General features: G+C 36.4%; 1 protein-coding gene and 1 long non-coding RNA gene across 3 annotated transcripts in view; one reads left to right on the forward strand and one right to left on the reverse strand.

The window, feature by feature from the left end:
* The window catches only part of LOC114012120 (uncharacterized), a 331,272-nt gene that overhangs the window by 133,680 nt on the left and 176,611 nt on the right, over positions 1–20,981 (reverse strand). The window lies entirely within an intron of this gene.
* The window catches only part of OLFM3 (olfactomedin 3), a 66,020-nt gene that overhangs the window by 10,835 nt on the left and 34,204 nt on the right, over positions 1–20,981 (forward strand). Inside the window, exon 2 of one of the 2 annotated variants that reach the window (XM_055815361.1) lies at positions 14,687–14,834. The exons of the other annotated variant lie outside the window; for it this stretch is intronic. The gene's annotated coding sequence lies outside the window, so the exon portion shown is untranslated. The remainder of the gene's footprint in view (positions 1–14,686; positions 14,835–20,981) is intronic. 2 annotated transcript variants of the gene reach the window in all.

Consider the following 20,981-nt stretch of genomic DNA (forward strand, 5'->3'; position numbering starts at 1 on the left):
CATGGAGGACATCTGATTCATGGATAGACTTGTTCTCTGCCTTGCAGCAATAGTCAGTCCTGTTTGAATGTATCCTAGAAACAGCTCAAGATACAAAGATTGCCACTGACCTGTTTTCCATCCTGTCTCTGAATACATGCATAATTATCAAAACATTAAAATCATATGTGTTAACAATCTCCCGTGACGATCAGCTTTAGCCACAAGCAAAGAATATGATCACCTGTTTTTTTGTCTTTTAAAAGCCTCAAATTCCCCTCTGACTCTTTAACCTGAAGGCTAATCCTACATCCACCTCTAGCTGCCATGTAACAGGCAAGAATTTACTGACTCCCAGACACTACCTCGGTCCCCAACAGAAATTCTGCAAGTGCTTATGCTTTTCTTTCTCTTTGTGATTAATATATTTATATGGAGTGATATGGGCATTGCCATTTAAGAAGGTCAACAGTACGTAAGTAAGTAAAACATGCAGTTGAACTAGACACACAAAAATGCAGTTGAAGGGTACATGAGTAAATGAGAAGCTATATTCCATATTACATTGCCCAAAACTTAAAGTTTCCTGTCTTACGGAAGCCCCTTCTGGCCCAGAAAACTATACTGAAACCAAAATCAAAGAATAAGAGAAGTTCCTCTAAGGTAGGAAGGCACTTAAATAGTGAGATTGGCTATATCTTTACCCCTCTACTGAATTTGCACGTAATACTTCTGGAGTTGTGTATGCACCACATATTTCTACATTCTGTGATATTACAAGTTCACTTACAACATTAAAAAAAAAAAGTCAGTTGTGGCTGTCACAAGGGTAAATAATTAATTTGCATTCTAATCTTTTTTAGTAAGAAGTTTAAAATAGTTTTTAATAACCTTCTGCTATAGTAGTCCTGCATACACTGCCAAAATAAATACCTCTGTATTAGCACATGGTATAGCAATACATGTCTACCTTGTTTCCCTTCCATAATTCTTGCTGTGATCAGCAATACGTGCAGCACAATTCAAGGACTTCAGATTTCTGTGCTGTAGTCATCTTTTGCTGATCTTTCTTTGCCCTCTGGACTTGCTTTCTCATAAAACCACATACATATTCTGTTAAAGTTCAAGTCAGCTAGTGTGAATATCTTCACTGCAGTGATAGAGTAAAATAAGTGTATCCAAAGTTCAAATTACTGGCCTTACATTTACATACGGTACCCTCGTGGCTTTAAATGATTGCTGTTGTCCTTACCTAGAGTGACTGTTGCTATTGCAATTCTCTGAGACCTTTGGAGTTTCTTTCAATTTAAGGAGCTTTTAAGTATTTCTCGGTACCACAGCTGGAACATTCAATCAGGTGTCACTTACAGAATAATTTTATGTATAAGTCACTTTGATTAATGCTGGTCAATGCATTTGAATCAAGAGAAGTACAAGAAATTGCAAAATACAAAGACCCCACTACATTATTTTCATCATAAGCTCTTCAAAGTTTTCAGAAAAACTGCCTTTAAACCAAATTTCAGCATCCAAAAAAAAAAATTCAAACTAGCTATACAGCAGTTTATGTTCCCCATGATTATTTTCATAGATCTAACTTTTGCCAAAATCTTACAAATTTATTATTAATTGTGATGATCTGAGATAGAAGATTGTTGTTTTGGAGAGACAAAAGACTTTTTACACATAAATGCTCATGGAAGAATAGTATTAAAAATTCTGTTCAGCAAAGCTAACTACTAGCCTGTGGATTGTAGTTCTTTGTGAGATTGTGATTTTATTATAAAAAAATGTAATTAGAAATATGCTGACCCTTTCTCTGGAAAAGGTTAAATGTTTATTTAAGGAAAATAAGATCTCTACCTCATTTTACATTATCCACTCTATGCCATCAATCTTTTTCATAAACTCTCATTTCCAGGGACGAGTTATCTGTATCATTTCTAATGTTCATTTCCTACTCATTTATGAAACATGTTTAATTCACTATATCTATTTTTATTGATTTAAAGATGTAGCTTCTATTTTAAATATTCCTTTCATAAATTATTTCTGTTGAGGGGTGTGAAGGTTTAAGGACTAAGGGCAGAAGAAGTGGCTGGTTTACTTTAGTTTTATAACCTTCCTATAAATTAAACCTTGAGCAGTTGTATCAGTCCTTTCAGTCAGAATCCCACTATGGGAAACATTTCTTTCAGAAGTGTGGCATCCTCCATTACATCCACTGTGTTTGCTTTGGTGTAAAACACTGCTGGACAATAAATCATACAATAGCAGCAATGTTCTGTCCTTTGTTTCAAGCAGCAAAATACAACTTTAGCCTGAGGACAGATACACTTGTCCTTCTCTTCTCAATGAAAAAGAGAATGCATTTGAAGAAAATTTTGAATGGAAATACTGACTGGATCAGTGTTCTCAGAATGTCCCATTTATTTAGACTGTGATGGTTATCTTTTTTTAAGTACTAAGCACGCCCTTCTCTAAGGTGGTCTTTCTCATCTCAAGGACTCAAGAATGAAAAGCTATATTGGCTGAAACACACAATCATCATTAAAAAGTATTTCATGAAGCAATAACTTTGCTTTTGTGGGTGCCACCAGGGACTAGATTATGGAATTTTGTAGTGGGCAGAGAGGTACAATTTGTCCTCTCAGAATGCCTGTATTTATACTGCAGTCAACAGTAGCTTTCCCCGTCTTCCTCCTCCTGCTCTGAGCAACCAGCTCCAGAGAGCAACACATTAGGAAGAACACAAATGCTACTCATCTGCTCTTCCAACTCCTTCAGCATCATCTGTGCATGCAGGAATGTGCAGGCAGATCTAGTCCTCTACTTGTCAGACTATACAACGAAGTTATCTGTGATGGATATGACGCACAAGGAGAGGGAAGGTATATATTGGCTAAATTTGTTTTTCCTGTGGCCTGCATGAGAACTGAGGAGACATTCTCCCTGCTTTGGAGATTTTAAAACACTCTCCAAAGACAGAATGACATGGCTTTCCTGATGTCTCTGGATAAGGCCACTGTACCAAGAAGCCACCAGGCAATACTGAGAGCCCTGAATTTAAAATGTTTTGAGAAAATGGGAGGAAGGGGATTTTGATACAATACTGGTAGTAGCTGTAGTATTCAGTTTTGTCCAGTTCTAGATTTGTCAAGTGAGAAAGCTACACTAATGCCTAAGGTTTACTGCTGTTGTTCATACAGAAGAAAAATTCACCCAGATGGTACTGGCATTCATTCCAGTATCTGTCAGGAACAAAATAAATTGTTCTTGCTTATAGCTCTCTCCCATTTAGAAATGCCACAGAAATTAAAGAAGGTTAAGACTGGTTACTGTGTACAAGGGGCATGACCAGTTCATATGGTTCCACAAATCACTTTCTAAACTGATGGTAACAGTGATGGTAGTTATTGGGAAAAAAAATCCTTATAAGCCCTAACCACCTAGTTCTCCTGTTAAGTAGAAACAAGGTTGCAATTTTTTCTCCTACAGAATATTAGATCTTTTCTAACACTTACTTCCCCTTCTCATTAGTATTCTTGGACACATGCTACTTTTCTTTTGTGATTTTCCAAGAAGGACTGATGTTATCATTTCACTTTCTAATTATTCTGGCCCCCTGCCTCCAGAAACTAATCTCTTGGGCAAATTTTTTCATGTTTAAAATATCACACTTTCCTTATCCATTGTCGTAAATCCCAATTACAGTTCTAAAGACTTACTGTATCATGTCAGCATGTTTTCCAAACAGTTGCAGTTTTTAAGAAACTCATATGTGTGATCTTTCTTTTCTACTATTTTTATTTCCTCTGCAGAAAATATGCTATTAGTAGCTAATTTCATACTGAAGTCCTTAAGCTTCTCCTTCCAAAATGCTAAGAATTATTCTGTACCCACACACTCCTTGTTGGCAATCTCGGAATGCTTTCTGACTAGCCATGTTCCTTACAGATCCCTCTTAATTTCTAGGCATTTACTTTTGCCATATTCAATTGTCTTTAGAGGATGGCTTCTTTTTCCAGGAACCTTTTTAATATTTTTCTGTTTTGAGAGATTCTTAAGAGTTTCGCTAAGTTTTGACAGATTCCTTCAGTCCCTTCCATATCACTTCATACACTGAATTTTGTTATTTCTCTTATTATTTTTAATAATAATTCAAACCGATTCCTCTGAGCTACAAATAAGTGCATTTCAAGCAAAATGTAATGTTAACCTAAGGAAAACATCCCAAGATTACAAAAGTTCACATGACTATGTTTTATGCACCCTATATATTTGATTTTACTTAGAAGTCCATAACAGACAGATCTAGCGACTTGTTCATTGGACTGGAAAGGCTTGCAGCTATCCTTCCAAGGGCATATATCCAAATTCTGGGACAGTTACTCCAATTAGTATCAGTTTAACAAAAATGCTTCATGACGGGTGGGGGGGTGGAGGGGGTGGGGAAGCAAGGAAACAAACAAGAAAAAACCCACTGCTTAAAGATACCCTTTTTTACATATTGGTTGGTTTGGGGAGGCCATTTTTTAACACAAGTCTGCTTTAACAAAGCATTGATTGTGGTGGGAAGAACTAATGATCAGCACACCTACCACCATCAATTTAATCACAAGCTTAAGAAATACCTTAAATAATCTATCTGGTTATTTTAAATTTTCAAAAATACATATCCAGTCAGACAATTCACATTTGGAGATCAGGCATATTATTTCAGTGTCTCTGCTTTTTCTGCTGAACTATTCTTTGAAATCAGAGCATTTTAAAATTGGCAACATCCTGTTAGAGACATCTTTACACTGAACAGAGCGCATCCTTCCCATTTCCAGCCAATAAAGCTTTGCACTTCCATTTTCATTAGGACCAGCATGCTCAGACCTACGGTCATTGATACTGGGGCAGTTCCCGCCCAACAAAATGACAAGGCTGATTTCACAGCGTGAGTGCGTGCCATGGTGTCTATTCATTGCAAGACTCTACTTGAAGTTTAACTTTCTTGAAATGTAACTGGCTGAAAGACCAAAGATAGCACTGGAATTAACAAGAATTTCAGAATAAACCCTTAAATGCTTAACTGGGGATACATGCTATGCCACTGCTGACTTTTAAAAGTGACTTCTAAATCCAATTCAAAGCTACATGCTAGCTAGACCACCTGCACTGTTTACCTTGAGGCACAGCAAAGGGAAAACCTTTCCAGCAAACCATTGTACAGGCATGTATCCAGCTGCACTACAGACATTCCTGTAACCAGGCAGCTTAGGTGTAGCACAGAGCTATAAAGGCTTAAGAAGAACTGCATATATGTGTGTGTGTATTACTGGCCTGTACTCTTGCCTTTTGTTAAGGCGAGCACATCATCATTTTCACTGGGCCTTTCTTCTCATAGATTCTTTCACCACTGGTTCTGAAGTGAGAACCAGCACAATAGGTATAGATTCTGGTAGATTTCCCTTACAAAATCTGTTTTCTCAAGTGAAACATCTCTTTGTGACAGAGACTGCCTCTAAACGGACCAGTAGATTCATGCTAGGGTCCATCTGGAGGCCTAACCTGTTCAGTCAGGGTCAGTGGGCACTGGGACTTCTTTGCAGCTCTCCTTTTTGGTTTTGTCTCCCACTGAAAGCAAGGCACGGGGGAACCTGGTTAGATGCCTGTAACTAGCCCTATGCGGGCTCATAGCCAAAGCATGTACCCAGAGCTAATAGCTCCAACTTAGAAAATCAGAATGGAGCAGATAAATGCATTCAAGTACTTTTTTTGCTATATCAGTTGTAACATGGCACAAAAAAATTTGTTTCTTCCAAATTCCATGTTTTGGAACAATGCCTATTTTATAAATTATAAATGCTCAACGCATGAGATATTGTCCTTATAGGATAAAATACAAAATTAATCACACAGTGATAGCTTGTGATGGGAAGAAGGGTGACAGTAATAAGGACTTAGCAGAATGTGCTAAGTAGTGAACACGTCGTGGAAAATATACTAGGTACTCTGAGAAGCTGAAAGAATAGGCATAGGAAGGGAAGATAAGAGGAATCCTAAATGATATGATGTGAGATTTAAATAAATAATTCTACTGGGAGCACCCTGGAAACACTGAAAATGGAAATATCTGAAACAACATGATAATATCTTGAGGACTATTTTGTCTTTCATAAAGGTACTAACCTACCTAATAAACCTACCTAGTGACCTAATAAACAGCATATTAAAAATAAGACTAACAGTAGCAAAGTAGATTGGGACTGGGATATATTTCATTAAAAATACACTGCTGTTTTCCTAAAGAAGGCCCTTTGGCTTATATCTCCCCTCTGCCACCAAGATGACCAAAACCAAGAGATCTCCAAAGAAAACATAATGGCCACAGCAGCAAAGCTAGGTTCATTTCTCACTTGCAACATCAATCAGTTGTGAGTTAGTGTTACCATACCTGTGACTAGGTCAGCAGGCCTATGCCCATCAAAGATTACCTCTTACTGGACAAACACATCAGTGAAAGATGCCTATGAAGAAAATGAGGACGAAAAAGATAAATGATTCAGTACTTTTCTTTCCTAATGCACTGTCCTCAGTAGATAGGGAAAAAACACCAAACAAATAGAAACAGTATCTTCCACAAAGTCATTCCAGTTTTTAAACAAATGTAGGTTTAAAATTGTTTGTACTCCTTTTTTAGCATGCAAAATTGATGACAGAGCAGACTGTTAGGTGAATATTTTAAAAGATTTTTTAATATGAGATTATAATTTGTACTTGCATTTGTACAGGATAACAAATTTTGCCCACTCACTTAAGAAATACCAGTATATTTTATGGCTTATCAATCCAAAGTAGTTCCAATTTTAGCATTCAAGTTTGTGAATTATTCATAAAATAGCTATATACCAGGAACTATTTATAGAAATGTTGCTGAAAATAGTACTCTGTCTGTAGACTGATTCTAGTAAAAGAGGAAGCTAATTTTGTTAAATTGTTTAGATAAATTATCTGCTTAGCCTTATTATTGAGTATACAGTGCAGTCTATTTTTAAGTATGCAATGGGGCTTTCAGCACTTCTCAGCAGAGTATGATACAGCTTAACACATTTCACTGCTGCAATGTTTTTTCCCAGTTCTTCATACTCAGATTCAGCCCCTGTTGTTTATAACAAGACCACCCAGAGTTAAGTAATGCTTACAAAGCAGTATCTGTTTTACTGATCACAGGGGTGGAGAAATCCAGGCTCCTGTTGTACTCTCTAAAAAGTAATTCCATACAATTATGAAAAAAATAGGGAAAATAGGCAAGGGATCTCTGACATGTTGTATAGACCCAAAGATAAGAAGGGGAAGAAAGGGATCAGCCACTGAAACAATACAGAAGACTATTAAGTACTATTCAATGGCAGGGGAGTGTAGAAGAGTACGAGATGATTGATTTTCTTTCAATGTATGTGTGAGAAATGTCGGAAAGCAAAGCAAGGAATAAGCTACTATATATTCGAAATAGATTCCTATACAATGTAATTTACAGCTGTTCCCAGGTTTTATCACTCTTTAGCTAGCCATCAGTCTCAAGTAGTTTGCAACAAAGAAAAAAGCTCTTCCCTACTAGTTTTGTAGTTTCTTGCATCATTTACTAGATTTTGAAGTCATTTTTTCATACCTTTTAATAATAAATGTAACTACCTAAATGTATTTTAAAGAATAAGGAGGAAGATTACATGCCTGGATTTTAAAATAATTTTTCAGTTTTATTTGCTTATTTTTCCACTGAAAACATATAGAACTTTGCAAGTCGGGCCTATAAATATAGCTAGATAAATGCATATAAAGAGAAGTTGTCATATCAGTTGTCATCCTAAATGAAAATTTCAATACTATTCTAAGGTGAGACCACATCTTCTATGCTACTATCAAGACAGAAAATATAATTTCTAACTCTTAGTATTCTCTTATGTTGTACTAAGACTTAAGCAAATATTATCAGGATATTCCACTAAGATTAAAAAAAAACCATTATCATCCGTACTTTCACTTTGTTTGTTTTCAAGACCGTTTTGGGTTTTATATACACACAATTTTAAAGTTGTGCGCTTAAGTATTTTCAGAAATACACGTTATTAAATTCAGATAAGTATTTACACTTAGAAATACTTGCCCTGTCAGGTTTCAAAAATAAGCACATATGCTAACCTGACTGGTTAGAATTATCCATATAAACTAGAATGCCAGATGCTTTCAGAAACAGAACTGTAACAGAACTTCAAGGCAAGGTTTCAGGTGGGTCAATACCACAGCCTTTGCCAAAGACACTTGGGGACATCAGCCTAGTATCAGTCACTTTGTGGTCAGACAAGACCACATTACATTTTCTGCAAAGAGTCCACCCAGCTCCAACAGTTGCCTTTCTGGCAGGTAACAGATACAGTATACAATAGTCCAGAAGGTGCCTTCCAGAACTTCATGAGGCCTAACAGCCTTTTAGCAATACAAAAAATTTTACTAAAACTTCTTAAGGTAATGTCCATGTTTTCTTGTCTATCTGGGAAACAAATATGGTTCTGTAGGGCTACTATGAATATATAATTATGAATGGATCCCGTGTATAGATTTGCTTTGAGCTCTGCTATTCAAGTAAATCTTTCATTGTGCTCCTGGGAACTGCTAATTCATCCTTTTCTGTCTTGATTTTTTTCTTCTGAGAAAATCAAACAGTAGGCAGAAGAAAAAACTGATAGCTTTCGTATAAGAAAGACTAAAAAGAGTAAACAAGATGACTTATTATGGGGTTCACAAGGGATTTGTATAGCACAATCTCAAGGCAAGAAATTTCCTTATTCTACAGCTAGAAAAGGAACATGTTGGAGTTTAATTGGCTGGTTAGTGTTAGGACAATGTTTCTGCTCAAGAATCAATGTAGTTGTGAACAGTATCTGCACTGCAGCAGGGAAACAGAGGCAAAGACTAAGGATTGGCTTATGACCAAAGAATATCATCAAGGCCTCTGATGCCAAAAGATCCGTCCTACAGAACGGGTTTACAGTTTTTATTTATTCATGCTGCAGAGTTATAAAGACATTTTATCAGAAAAATGCAATAATGCTGCAGTCCAAATCAAGTCCTTCTGGAAAAGATTGATTTTATTTTTGTATTTCAGTACTCTTTTCTTTTACTGCCTGGAAAAAAATTTAAAAAAAAAGAAGAAAAAACACAAACAACCTTGTTGAAAGTTTCTCCAAGTTTGGATTTCTTAGATATTTTTGCTCTGCCATTTCCAAAGCATCACGAAAGGCAAAAAGAAACTTCTGAAGCTGAGAACTTTAGAAGCCCATATATGAGCTGCAGATAAGCGAGAATGGGAATTGAAGTCAATTTCTTGGTTAATACCAGACAAAGTGATTGTACTTTAAGGGGAGGAGCAATGGCACACAGCAGATCAATGCAGGTAGAATATTGCTTAAATGACTATGGACTCAAAATATTTTGGAAGACCCAAACAGAATTATATTGAGGATGCCAGAACTTGTAACCCTTCAGATAAGTCCTTTTGCTTTGTCCATTCAAGGCAGTATATGGTGCGCAAGCATAGCATAAAATTACCTTATCTCTGGTCTCTGCTTCTAACAGAGATGCTGCAGCCCCTGAGCACTACCAGAATCAGACAGGCAGAGTTATAGCAGTTGAGGATCTGACCCTAACTAAATTCTTTGCCATAATTTTGTGGTGTTACTGAGTCCTAGAGCAATCCTGCCATCCCCAGGCCAGTAATTACTGGCTATGCCTGGGACTGACACCCACACAGCACTAAATAGCTAGAGAGATAAGACAGAATCAGGCCACCATTATTTAACATCCTTGCCCCCATTTTCCTCCTTCCCCCCTCCTCACTGAAGGAATCCTAAGCTGAAATAAGATGACATTTTTTAGAGTCATTTCTGTCACCAGAGGGTCTCAGACAGGTCAGGCTGAGTTGGGAGCTGGAGCCATTCTAAAAGGTGCTAAAGAGAAGTCTAACTGCTTTATGTGCAGTGGAATTCTCAATTGCCTTTTCTCCTTTGCTTGAAAGTTTTTTAACAAAGAAAGTCATGCTACTATGTACTCTTTGTTCATCATTAGCTAAGTAAAATTGCTGCATAAGTATTTTATTCTGGTAAGACCTTAATATTCAAATAAATCAACATACTCCAACAAGCACGTCCACTGTTACAGGTTGCTTTGAGTTAACCAGGCATGTGTAAAGATTTTTTTTTGCCCCCAGATGATAACAGAATCGTTATGCTTTGTAAAGGATAGATTACCCTGAGTGTCTTCATTCTATGTATCTCGTGATCCAATCAGCAACAGCAATGTGTAGAGAACAAAATTCTGACACCCCTTAAACTGGTGTAAACAAGGTACTATCTGAGGACTGTCACTTCAGGTTTACTCCTAGATATCAAAAGACACAATGGAGCTCAGTACTTTTTGAGAAGACACCTAAACTTGCATAATACACTGACATTTAATACCCAGAGTCACCACTAACAACCACCCTAAGGTAAGCTCAGAGCTACATTTCATACACAGAAAGGTCTATGGAGATAAACATCATTTATACTCAGTAAGGATTTTGATCATTGTTTTTCTACTAGTTATCATGCAGATGCTGTTTCTTTATTTGCTAACACCAGGACTGGAAATCTACAAAACACAGATATGTTAGTTTCAAATTCGTGTGGGTTTTTTTCAGCTCAATTTTCAGAGCAACAGCAGAGTGTGAAAACCAAACTGGTATCTTTTGTTTCTGTACACAGTGACAGATAACACAATTTCTTTTACCATGCAGACTTGCAAGCAAGCGATTATGTTTGATGAACAGACAATATGGAGCAAAATCCTTAATACTTAACCTGTCTAACTGAATAAGAATTTAGGGATTTACCTTTACATAACAATTGCTTCACATTATTAATATATTATTACCTTTACCATGTTTAATGTTGAGATAATACTAGTGTTTCATATTGTGTGTAATCTAGAAACAAAGTGCATTTATGGGATGTTCTCATACACGCACATATGTTCTCCATACATTGTGAAGTAGCATACAGACATGCTACTGAGTCATACAGAAGGTATATTTATATCATATATAGGATATGCTTTTTATACCTAATCTGCAGCTTAGTGGCTAGATTTCATCACAGGTGTATTCAACTACAATCAAAAGATGTTACATGCAGTTATACCTCTATTGCAGTCACTCCAGGGTTTTAAGAATTTAACTGTAGTTTCATATCCGTGACAAGAACACACATTGTTCACATCGTATGGGAGCTAACAGGATTTTAGAATAACTCTTTTTTGCTGGGCTGGACTGACCATGTTAAAATACTGTGACATCCTTAGATTAATGTCTCTGTGCAAATTAAAATTATTGTTATTACCAAAGAGAAATTAAGGAGCAATTTGGAAGACAACGAAATGGAAAATAATTCAGTCAGACTTGTTCCAGACTTAAATACTTAATGTCTTTCTGTGAATTAAAATTTGGTTGAACAAAGAACATGAGCTTGGATAACCTACAATTAACCCATATGAAGGAGTTCTGTGGAGTCCCTCTGAGGAGCTCCTATGGCACTTGGGAGACAGCTGATTAACTGCACTGCTGTGACAGCTTCCACCTCCGTGGAGTTACCACAGCCTGCGTATCAGGAAACCCTCACTGTAAAATTGGTCTACTCTTCAGTCCACTGACTGAACCTGAAAAGCTGAAAATGCAGTAGAATTATTTGCCAAGTGACACAAATTGATCCCTTGTCTGGAATGAAAATTGCGTTCCAGTCCCTTCAAGCTTTTCTAGTGTGTAGAGTACACTCATTTCCAGATGATCTAAGACCATTCTTCCTCTCTTTATAAGGTTAAGCCTTTGGAAACTATATAGGTCATCTACCACCAAATTACTCCCTAGGAATACAATTCTTAATGAGCACTAGATTGTTTCACTATTACATGAACAGCACAAAGAAGGTATTGTTTCCCCCTTTCCTCCCAAAGATGTTAATTATTGCTATTAACATAAGCATTTACTATTCTTATCACACTGGCTCATTCGCAGTGGCAGACTATCTTGGGAAGAGAAGAGGCAAGCCTGTATCCGTTTTTGTATTCCTCCCTGCCCTGAAATTCTGTATAGCTCTCTGTAGGGAAGACAAAAGAACAGGACTCATTCTTCCTTATTTTCCTCAGCAGTCACAGCTGATTTCACAATATAATGCCGAGTTCATAATGCCTCCACTGTTTACCAAAATAAGGGAGACAATGTTGTTTGTGTGTTTGACTTCAAATTATAAGAGATTTCAGGAATATATACTCCTACATCAACTGGAGGAGGGAGGGAGTGGTCCAGAGCTCAGTTTGATTTTTAATGTTTCTTGCTCTTTCCATTCTTATTCCATCCCTGTTTACTGAAGGAATAATGTAGAAAAAATACTTGTAAAGGGACACAAGAGGGACCCTTCCTTTGCTCACTCTGATACTTCCTTGGCATTTATTTTATCTCAGTTTGGCAAAATTACATTGCAGCTGTCTGGAAGTGTTATTTAGTCTGTTATGAACTCTGCATGAAATATTTTTAGATTTAATTTTGCTTAGCCTCCTCTGTTTTAGTAAGTTATTTCTAATTCATGCAACTTCCATGAACTTGAGAGCTCCAGTAACCTTCATTATGCCATCTCTGCACTTCATAGTCTGAGCTCACATACAAACACAAAGATATACAGGATGAACCATTGTCTTAAAAATTATTAGAAATTTATCACATGAACTACTGATTTAAGGAGAAGCTAAGAGGTACAGCTAGCTTATATATACTAAGATGCCACAGTTGTTCTGTTTGACTGTTTGTAGGGGACCAGAGCCTAGTTGATAGTTTGTGACTTTTGTGTCTTAGTTTCTTGTCAGCTGTATCGGAAGAGTTTGCTTTATGTCATTCTGCTGCTCTCTAAGAACACAGCTCATTTTAATAGTATTTTGGGGGATGTTTTCGCCCTAATCCCATATGAAAAGAGGAAAAGTCTCAGGTACTTCAGAAAACTTTCTCCTTCCCAGTTCACTCCCTCCACCCAGAAACAAATCTTGTGCTCCCTACCTTCATCAGAACTATCATAGAATCACAGAAAATAAACTACAGACAAAAGCTCAAAAAGACATTTAATCTATTCTTCCAAAACTGAACAATTTAACATACTTGCATCATAAACTCTCAGCCCTGCATCATCCTAGAAGTACAGTTGGAATTAATTACTTTTGAGTGCTTTATGCTCACAGAGGATGTCATAAAACCTTTTACTTAAGTGGGAAATGAATAAATTTGCCTTAAAACTAACAAAGACTTCAGGCCGTGCATCTCTTCCCTTTTGTCCTAAAGTCTTCAAAATCACTTAATTAATTATATCTAAGCATTACAGAGTTCTCCCTCATAACTTGTCACTACATATTGGGCTATCTGATGGAATGTGCAGGTGGGATTGAGCAGATCCAAAATAGTGTGCTAGGGAAAAGAAAAAAGCGATCAAGTCAGTACTGTGAAAAGTGTCACAAATTACATGTGTCCTGTAGTTCAAGAATGTTACTGGGAACTTAACTGGCATGCCTTATGCTCCCTTTAGCCTTTTATGTCACTTCCAGTTTGTTAATTTCTTTGTTAGTGTTGCCTCACTCACAAAAGATGTTAGCTTGTACTGTATTTCTTAAAAAACATAGTACAAAGCAGTAACTTCCCTTCTTTTTCCCAGAAAAAATTCTTAGAGTACTTATACTTCAACTGATAGGATGTTACTTGCATTAAAACAACCTCAGCCATTCTCACTGATGCATCTTTCCTCCTACAGCACTGTGGCAGGTCTTGGTCAGAAAGTGTGGCTGTTGCTGTCCTCTGGAAGTGCACTTCTGTTTTGCACAGGACAGGACACATTTGCCAGGAAAGGTTTACGTCAGTGCTTCTATTTCACAAACACACTGACACACAATTAAGTATCTTGGAAGTCAATGATGTTTGATCATGTAATGTTTCAAGTTCCAATGCACTAATTGATAGAAATTACACATTTTTAGAAATTCATGTTATATTTTACAAGACTCTTTAAAAAGCTACAGTAGTTTCCTCAATTCTAAGCATTCTTTTCAATTCCTGTGAGCAACAAGTAACTTAGGTTTTACTTCAAAAGCAGAGGCAGATCCCACATTCACATTCTTGTGCATACTCCTTTAATTACAGGATATCTACAAATCTGTGTCATAAGCAGTAAAAAAACAGGTCCTGAAATAACAATCAGTGGTTCCATAAGGTGAAATAAGAGGGTTTCGTTCATCATTTCATTGATTAAATAGTCAACTTCTAGCAGGAAATTCCCTCCAATTGTTGATTGGAATGAAACATCTTTGACTAGGTGCTAGTCAGAGAAATTTTTAATTAAATGTGCATTCCTTTGTATCTCAGTAAAACTAAATCAGACTTCAGTAGTGTGATTAATTCATGCATGGAATAGAAAACATCAAAAAGCACCACTGTATACAAGATTTTTTAGTGATATATATACACTCCTTTACTATTGATAAGGAACTCAGAAGAAATAGTAACACACCAATCCTTTTCCTTTAGACCTATATCTCAGTACTACAGCCTGATGTTTCTGCTGCATTTCCTAAAAATTATTCATTCGCTTTTCAGGAACTGCTGACATGTATCCAGTAAAAGACCAGAAGAGAAGCACTACCATGATCATAAATCACCCACATTACTGCAGCCTCGATGTTGCCAGGAGAACCTGCACATCATAACACAAATCAGAGCTGACTGAAGCCAATGGTGGCAACAGGTGATTGTCTCAGAGGTCCAGGAAGACAGTGAGCAAGGCAGTCATGTAACCCTGAGATCTCTTCATGCTGAGACATCCTTTCTCAGCCAGTGCAGGAGAGCTAGAGTCCCAAAGCATCCTAACAAACCAGAAAGCATCTGTTCTCTAGTATTATGTCAACCTTAAGTTCTTACTCTTCTATTTCATTCTCCCTGTGAAAGAGCTCAATTGTCAGCTACAGTAGTTTTCTTTTGGTAGATTGTTAGCATATTAACTAGTAGGAACACCATACCAGACTGAGGAAATATTAAAAAGAGTCACCATAGATTAAGGAATAAAGAATATTACCTCTTTCAGCTTTCCATAACAGTGTTCCAGACTGACAGATTGTTGTAAACCCGAACACCCACTGCCTCTCTTGTTTCTTTACCTTGACCGCCTCTAGTCTGAGAGAGACAGAATCATCTGCCAATTCTCAGGTTATTCTGTTACTGCATACATCTCCTTCTGGTTTAATCTGTTCTTTTTATTTATAGAATTCTATTTTCCTTCTTCTTCCCTACTTTCTCGTGTAATCTTGTAAATATTAGCCTAATTAGTATTTTTGCTTTTTTTCCTCTTTTACAACAGATTGCAGACAACTCTTTCCCAGTCCAGAAGGCTTATATTACAGTATGAGTATAGGTTGTGAATTGCCTTAGATTCTTCATAATTACTAAAGACTGAGTTTGTGCTGTAACTTAACTGTCTGTATAGAATACTGGAAGGCTTTTTATCCTAGTGGCTATATTCATAATGCATAAAACGGTATACTATGTTATAGCTACATTGCAGTTCATATGCCTTTGGCATAAGTAATGGCTTTAAGTGGTATGGAATTTATCATCTGTCCTTTAGCATCTGATAAACCACATTCTTCTTCAGCAGCGCTTTTCTAAGATACTGAAATTCCAAACTGTCAGCCTTTTCAGTTTCTATTTCATTGTTAAAGGGTCTGTACAGTCATCTCAGCCACACTATTTTCTCCAGATTGTCTCAGTGATGGGTAGTATGTTTGATTATCTTCTCTACAGATATCTAATATTTAAAATCTGACATTTTTCACTTATAGACTGTAGGGCTAGTTTGCTCTATTTTTCTATTTGGTAAGTTCCTAGAGAATTGTTTTGCCTAATGGAGCAGTACTTGCATTTTGTGCTCTGAAACAATGTTGTTTCCAATCCATTACAGAAGGAGAAATGAGGCATCTTGTGAAGCAAGCATTAGAATATGAAGTCAGAAAGTCTGCATTGCTAAGCCAGATTGGTCTTTGGGGAAATTGGATATTTCCACCCCACTAAAGAGCTATTATAATTACATTATTTTGACGGCCAAGCAAGCTGGACTAGATTCCATTTGCTTCCTCCTTAATGCATCTGACTTCTAATACCTCACATCGGAGTCGAAGCAAGAGATGTTACCATTCTTGGTGTGCATCCTGATTTCCAACCTTCATTCTTATACTGGTTTCATTAGATTCTAGCACCCTTGCCAAGTCCAGGACAGCGTAAACTTGCAGCAACACATGAACAGTATCTTCTGAAATAAACACTAATTCCACCAAGGCCCAAAATGCAAAGACAAAAGAGTAAAAACAATAAATGGCATTTATATCTAAACAGTATTTGTAACCTCTATACATTCAACCTTAGCTTTCCAGCTTTATCTCTAGAGTACAATGCAACTGAGGTAAAAGCTGAAGTTTCTTATTTTCTATGTAAACCAGTTTTTTCCCGTCTCCTTCGCTCTGCCTCCTTGCTCTGATGTGTTCAGGGTAGAACTGTCTATGATCACACATTTCAGGCTTCAGAGTACTCTGTGCAAGGCTGCAGGAGTCACATACTTTCTTCTGTACTCATGCTCAGGCCATTGTTATTTTAAACCACTTGAAGCAGTTTGCCTGGGCCTGACCATTACCTCCATTCAATTTCCTGTATGTTTCAAGTTAACAACATGCATTGAGAATGGGTAGCATCAACAGATGAGCTCATTTATATATGATACTTTGTTACACTTTGAAAGTAAATATTTACAAATCCAGTATATTGTTTGTCTCTGGGACTGCTGATCAGCTCAAGGGGTTTATAGCCATGACATTTCCCATATATGTGGGAATTCACAGCAGGAATGAAAGTCATCAAGGAACAGTGCTTGGGTACTACTTGGTGTGCTGCTATCTGTTCTAAACATATTGAACAGCCCAAAATTTATTTATAGGCAATTAGTCGTGCCGTCAAAGAACTACTAGGAAAGTCCATACTAGGAAGACTTGAACCTTAGCAAATCGAAGTCTGCAGTCTGATACCTCAATTTCTTACTGTAAATACCCTCAAGGTACAACTCCTAGGGAAGTATATGAAAGAAAGATGGAAAGTTTGGAGCCAGAGTTCAGTCTGGAAAGAGGTCCATATCTGGGAATCTGATTCTGAATTCAGTTGCTCTAAACACAGAAATCAAACTGTAGCACAAAAAACTAATACCTATTAAGGGAGTGTTCTACATCCATGTATTTACATAAGCCATGTAAAATTTTTAGGACTAGGTCATGTCATTTATTAAACCACCTGATGGAGTTAGAGAAAATGGTTTGCTAATATAAATTGCCCAAATTTTCTTTTGCTTAAGAAACTATAACCATGAGTTCTGAAGAATCAAAACCACACAAGAACTGCAGACCACTTCTGTGCTGCTCAGACATGTACCTTAACAGTAAATAAACATGAAAGACTGGCAGCAGCAAAACATTCAGTTAGATTTCAGAATAAAACAAGATTGCTTGAATGTCCTCTGTTAAGTGTGGTTTTGTAGTCTGCTTTCCCAGACTCTAGATCATCCCCATAGGCTGTTTTGCTTTTAGAATATGTCTATATTCAGTATCAGGTTAAACAACAAAATAAGTATATTTCAAGTCTGTATCAATTTCTCGAAAGAATTTAAGTATCTAAGCTGGTATTTATTCTAAACACTTTGAAATGAGAATTTATTGTTCTGCCCAAAATATCCATTCATCTTATGAATAAACCATTGAATTTATGTAAAGTGACTTGATTGACAAGCTTTCTGTGAATCAAAAAGTCACTTGCAACCTAGGGACTGGTCTTTTTCACATACTAACAAATGATTAAAAGGAAACATTCCGAAATGTTTCTTTTCCTATCAAAGTCTTTCAACAAAATCTCCAGTGATAAGTTTCATATTTTTAATTCATCAGAATATTTTTTAATTCATCATGGTACATATGAAAAAACGTGCACGTCACTAACTTTAGCTACTGAGTTTCCCTTTAACCCATGAAATTACTAATAAGCATCAGTTCACTGAACAATAAATCAAAAACCTCACAGTTCAGTGCAGAGCTTAACAATGTGAGCAAATGTAATCTATCTGAACCAAAAGAATTTTGAAATACCTCTTCTGAAAAATCACACAAGTCATGCTTTGCCTTTAAACTGATTTTGATTATTTGATTATAATGAGGAAAAATCACTTGCAGAGTGACTGTCATTTAATTAAGTTACTCCAGAGCTAAAATTTAGCACTTTATTTTAAAAATCTACTTAAATTCTGCCAGGAAAACATGGTATAGATTCAAGCTGGGTTTTGTTGAAGTGCCCTTCAGGAAATGGCCTGTATTATCTGTAGAACGTGCATGTGACAGTAAAAGAAAAAAGCTCCTGATGGAGATAATTTAGAAAAGTATTATTAACAGTCTTCAACCTCAAATAGTCATCCTGTGCATCAGATTTAAGATTTGCAGATTCTAGATTGTTTCCTAAACAGTCTAAAATAGATGAGAAGCTGCAACAAGCTAATGATTGGTTTATTGGGTTTTATTTCTGTTGACAAAGCCCAGCATCTTTTAAATTATCTCATTACTTCTTTATCCCTTAGACAAGTTTTCTTGTTATTAATGACTATGCACTGCTAAACTTAAGCATTAATATTTCTGCTTTCCTTGCTTCTTTGACCCTTTCCTTCCCCTTTGACTGAAAGAAAGCTTATGAGAAATAAGAACACAGGCAGCAGGTGTTTCCCAGCACCAACCATGTTTTCAAGCTAGAGGAAATATTTTCACCTTTTTTTTTTTTTCCACATTGTAAGTTACATTCAAGAAAAAAAACACCTAATTCTTGCAAATAGCCCTATGGCATCCCATCTGGCCCAAAAAAAGACAAATGTTTTCCCTAAGCATTCACTTAGGTGGGTCCCATCTGGAATCACTTTTCTCCTTATTTGTGACAGATTGACTAAGTGTTATAATCATAAGAAAACAAATAAACAATAATTTGCTAGTCCATCGAAAGCAAAAAGTCAGTACAAAAGTATGTGTGAAATGCCATTTCTTATACTTCCCGCTTTAGACCTCTGCAATATTTTCTTCAGCCTCTTCCAATTTCTGTCAAGCCATCTCATTTTATATAGATTTTAAATCATTTTATTCTAGTTATAAAACTGATTTCCAAGGCTAACAATGATGGACCTTAATGCTTTCTTATTGCTACTTAATTGCCTTAACACCACCAGCACATTGACAAATTGGCTAAGATGTATCCATTATTTTTCTAGTTTCATGTTAATAGTTTTTACTTTTATGGTTTAACATCTTGGTGCCTTTTAAAAGCAGGAGATCTGAACCTTGGCTAGGAACACAGTAATGCAAGAGAAAAACAGAATTTTTGCTTGGTCAGGACAGGCAGCTATAAAATACAGAAAAGAGCTGTATAGTCATAATGATTTCTGCATTACACCTCTTAAGCAGCAGAATAGCAAGTCACACCCCTTAACAGGAAAAGCACCTTGCCTGCAACATGCAGATTTTATTAGGCTTCAACTAATGAAAGGATAGCTATGATAATTTTACTAGATTTCAAATACTAAATATTTTAAGCCCACCAGCAATCATCACCCTCCTTATATTTAGAAGTGCCTGAAAAGAATAGGTATTTCATTGTGTTCTTGAATCATTTCTCTAGGCGATATTTTGGAAGTACTGAGTGATTCAAATATGACTCAAAAAATATAACTCTAATATGCTTTACTCATCTCAGGATAAAAGGTAGGAAATAAAATTCCAGATATGGTATAGCCAGATATTTGAAAAAGATAGTTCAGTTCTGAGGCACTATCTCCAGTGTCCTCAAACTGGATTAAGATTTTGAGAGGAGAGAAAAGCAGCCAGATTTTTTTTCACATGGATTTTGCTAGAAATATTAAATATTTGGTAATTTTCTCCTCTAAAGCTACATTTGAAAATGTAAGCTATACTTATTTACAGCATTTCCTACCTCTCTTGCTATCAAGGTGCTGAAAAAGACAGTTTCACCCCTCTAAGCAGTATGTCACATTGGGCACACATTGCCTCTCTGATGTTTATATTAGCAAGGGCATACTGGTTTTCCAGGTGAAAACTGAAGTGTTTCTGCTCACTATGAAGACCAAAATTGTAATGTTTGTTTATAATTCACTGTTTGCTTGTGAAAGACATTGTTATGACTCATGATACTAAAATGATGGTTCACAGGAGTCATACAGCAAACTTTCCCATGATTAAAGTTCACCTTTAGCTCCAGCAATAATGATGACATAACTTCAACAGCTTTTCCTTGTTGACAACCAAAGTATCCATATTCCTAAGTAACTTTCAGTGTATGAAGGGCTGATATATGAACGGTTTGGGTGCAAGAGGACTATATTTATGTATCTGGATCTTGAATACTATATCTATACTATGTTATATGGCTGACGGATTTTTTTTCCTTTTAAACTACAGAAAAGTGCATGTAAGATAGTCTGGAACTTAAGCTTTCATTAAACCCGATTAAACATCTCAGGTCAACTAACTGGCTGTAGTTAAGTCCGCTCAGTTTTAAGATACGGTGATATCACAGAAATTTATTAAAATTTTTCCTTTGCAGACATTCAGGTTTCAACAAACCTGAAGAATATAGGAGGGTCTTGTGCGTGTTTTTTTAAATGATCTTTTTCGATTGAAAACACTTTTCAGGAGCTCCAGCACAAGTTATGTATACAAAGTTATTTTTTGCCCTTGTGCAAATTGTTTCTTCACTTTCTGCATCACTGTTAGCCAAGCTGAAGAAACACATTAAGAGATTTAGTAGAAATCTTGTA

This window comes from Falco peregrinus, chromosome 10 (assembly GCF_023634155.1).
Source record: "Falco peregrinus isolate bFalPer1 chromosome 10, bFalPer1.pri, whole genome shotgun sequence".
NCBI classification, from domain to species: Eukaryota; Metazoa; Chordata; class Aves; order Falconiformes; family Falconidae; genus Falco; species Falco peregrinus.